Source organism: Astatotilapia calliptera, chromosome 2 (assembly GCF_900246225.1).
Source record: "Astatotilapia calliptera chromosome 2, fAstCal1.2, whole genome shotgun sequence".
NCBI lineage: Eukaryota > Metazoa > Chordata > Actinopteri > Cichliformes > Cichlidae > Astatotilapia > Astatotilapia calliptera.
This window is the reverse complement of record NC_039303.1, coordinates 23,495,389-23,499,049: the sequence shown is the minus strand read 5'-3', so window position 1 is coordinate 23,499,049 and position 3,661 is coordinate 23,495,389.

The following is a 3,661-nucleotide window of genomic DNA, read 5'->3' as shown; positions in this document are numbered from 1 at the left end:
GCGCAACAAATAACAAATTTTCCAAATTATATAGATATAGATATATATAAATATATTTAAGTCCAACATGGTGCTCTTACGTGATCCGACGTCTCCCAACAGTACTCGCACAGGCACCAGTACACCTGTGCGATCTCTACGCGTGTCCTCTATTAAGACCCAAACTTGTTTATCGTGATGCATCTGTATAATAATCTACCCACTGTCCATGATACAAGGCGTCTGTCATGACGCGTTTATATACTTTTCATTACTCTCACACACGGCCTGCTTTTCAGAGGAGCGGAGGTACACTGCATCTTTGATTTGCCTTCAGTTTACCTGGTTTTTCGTCGGCCTCCTGACACGCTTTTACTCGGTAACCAGTTCCACTGTAAATTTCACCGTTGAACAAAGTGAAGTGTTGAGTGTCGTAATTGTTCTTTGTTTTTAATTATTAATATTTTAATTTAACCATCCTTTGCATACTTGCCTCTCTTCTATTGACTGGAAAACCTCATCAGTAGTTTTTTTTTTATTTATTTATTTTTTATTTTGTTTTGTCCCCTCCTCCTCTTTTGCCTGTTGGAAAGATTTTTATATTCTGTATATGAATACAGTGATATTATTTACAGTTTGCAAAAAGACACACAGTCATCTGAGTAAATGTGTTTGCTTTTTCAAGAGTTAAAAAGGAACAAAAAGATTAGAAAATACCTCTAGGTTGTATAAAGACAGTGCTGTACTAGATTAACCTGTTTTGAGTATGAATGGGTGAAGATGAAATATTCTCCTCATACAGCGAAGGAACAAATAATTAAAAAAAGAAGAAGTAATAAACTAAAATGTCAGTTATGATTAAAGGGCAGTTTCCTAAATATAGTCAGTATTTACTATTGTGGGACTCTTTGCTTTAGATTTAGCAGTGTTATCAAAATATGCAAAAACTTTGTCCCTATTTTTTTCTTATGAAGAAAGACAAATGAAGTAACCCTCTTCAAAGCAGCCTTCTTTTTTCTGCTCCGTTTTGAATGAAGAAAGTTTCTTTTGTAACTCCGGTGTCTTTTTAGCGTATTTATTCAAGTCTGACTTGCGGTTCATTTAAAGGTTGATCTCGTCAAAATGAAGGGTACCGGCGTGTCATCTCGAAACCTTAGCATGGCAAATGTAATTTATTGTCATCAATGGCTCCATTTGTGACATGAGGCTTTGTTTATGATATTGTTGTACAAGTGACCATGTTTTGAAGTACAAAAAAAAAAAGTGGAGAAAAAGAATATAAAATGTACAACAATGTTCCTGCAAAGGATTTGAAATTATGTTGTATTTCCATGAAATAAAAAATGTTTAACTGAAAAAAAAGAAGTTGTATTTAGCATGTTTGCTTTTCAATGGGTTCTACCATTTACTTGCAGCATGCCGTATTACACCTGAACCTACACCTGAGGATGTTTTCAGGTTTTAGTTTTCCAAATTTGTTTGTTTTGAGAATCTTGTAGAATGAAGCTTGTGTACATACTACATCTGTTACATATGCCAGGTGGCCTATAGGAAGGGTCTCTCATATCCTCGTGTTGGTGTTGTACCTGGATCAATGTAGCATCTCAATCATGTTGTTATATCATACCTTTGCGACTTGAAAAATTAAATGTGCTGCACTGCCTTAGCCAGAATTTATCCTAATGTATCTTGGAAAAAAATGAAACAAAAATTGTCTTTGCACCCATTCTTCTCATCCAACCCTATCTGGGTTGGATTCTGTCAAGAATGGTAGAAAATTAAAAAAATAATATGTTGTCAATATTGTAGGACCATAACCTATAAGGGGTCTTGAACTCCAGGCCTCGAGGGCCGCTGTCCTGCAGGTTTTAGATGTGTCCTTGATCCAACACAGCTGATTTAAATGGCTAAGTTACCTCCTCAACATGACTTGAAGTTCTCCAGAGGCCTGGTAATGAACTAATCATTTGATTCAGGTGTGTTGACCCAGGGTGAGATCTAAAACCTGCAGGACACCGGCCCTGGATGCCTGGCGTTCGAGACCCCTGCATAAGACAAGACGATTGAACAAAATATTAAGTAAATGGTTCTGAATACTTATGTAATAATGACCTTAGTGAACTGCTGTCTGTGATCTGTGTTGATTTTGACTGTGTAATTATTGCTGGGGATTTTAACATTTATGTGGACAACCCTCAGGACAAAGGGACTAAAGACCTGAGTAACACTCTGGGCAACTTTGGGCTGACTCAGCATGTAACAGAGGCCACACATAATAGAGGACACACTCTTGACCTACTGATCTCCAAAGGCCTGAGCATTTCAAAGGTTACTGTGTCTGATGTGGGCCTGTCTGATCATTACTGTGTTTTCTTTGAAAGTAAAATCTCAGCCCACATAAATATATCAACAACAGTGATCACAAAACGGTGTATAACTGAACACAGTAGTGCAATTTTTAACCAGGTCTTCCCATTAACACCTGACCTGCCCAGAGGGTCAGTCAATGAGCTCGTCAATAGCTTCAATGCTAACATGTTAAATGTAATGGACACTATTGCTCCCATTAAGGTGAAGGTTATCTCTGGAAGGAAAAAGTCTCCATGGAGAAACTCCACACTGGTGAAAAATGAAAAAAGAGAGTGTAGGAAAGCTGAGCGCAGATGGAGAAAAACAAACCTCCAGGTTCATTATGACATTTATAAAGAGAAACTTCACAATTATAATTTACAACTGAGGAATGCAAGGAGTTCCTACTTCTCTGACATCATCACTAAAAACAGCCATAATGCTCGGGTCTTATTTTCTACAGTTGACAGGCTAACAAACCCTCCTGTGTCAGTGGCAGCTGAACTTCATTCGACCATGGCCTGCAATGACTTTGCCAAATTCTTCACTGAAAAAATCCAAAAAATTAGACAAGCAATTGGTACATCAACAGCAGATCCAGGTCTACTGTGTCCACCAAAAAACTGTTTAAACACCATGAAACAGTTTCAACCTATTAACAGCAAAGACCTGGAGGACATCTTAGGTCAACTGAACTCCTCCTCCTGCTGTTTAGATGTCCTGCCAACAAGTTTTTTCAAAAAGGTCTCAAAGACTTTAGAGTCAGACCTGTTACAGATCGTCAACTTTTCTTTATTATCAGGTGTGTTTCCAGAATCACTAAAAACTGCTGTAATCAAACCTATACTGAAAAAGGACAATCTTGACAAGACACAAATGAACAACTACAGGCCGATCTCAAATCTCCCGTTTTTAAGTAAGATCATTGAAAAAGCAGTTTCTCAACAGCTCAGTTACTTCTTAAAACAGAATAATTGCTACGATGCCTTCCAGTCAGGTTTTAGACAGAATCACAGCACTGAAACCGCTCTGACCAAAGTGTTTAATGACATATGTCTGAATACAGACAGTGGAAAAATGTCAGTCTTAGTTTTACTGGATCTCAGTGCAGCATTTGATACAGTTGACCACAACATATTACTCAAACGACTGGAGAACTGGACAGGTCTTTCAGGAACTGTACTAAACTGGTTCAAAACATACGTAGAAAACAGGAAATACTTTGTATCAATAGGTAACTTCACATCTGAGCAGACAAGTATCACATGTGGAGTTCCCCAAGGTTCCATCTTGGGACCCCTTCTGTTTAACATCTACATGCTCCCACTGGCAC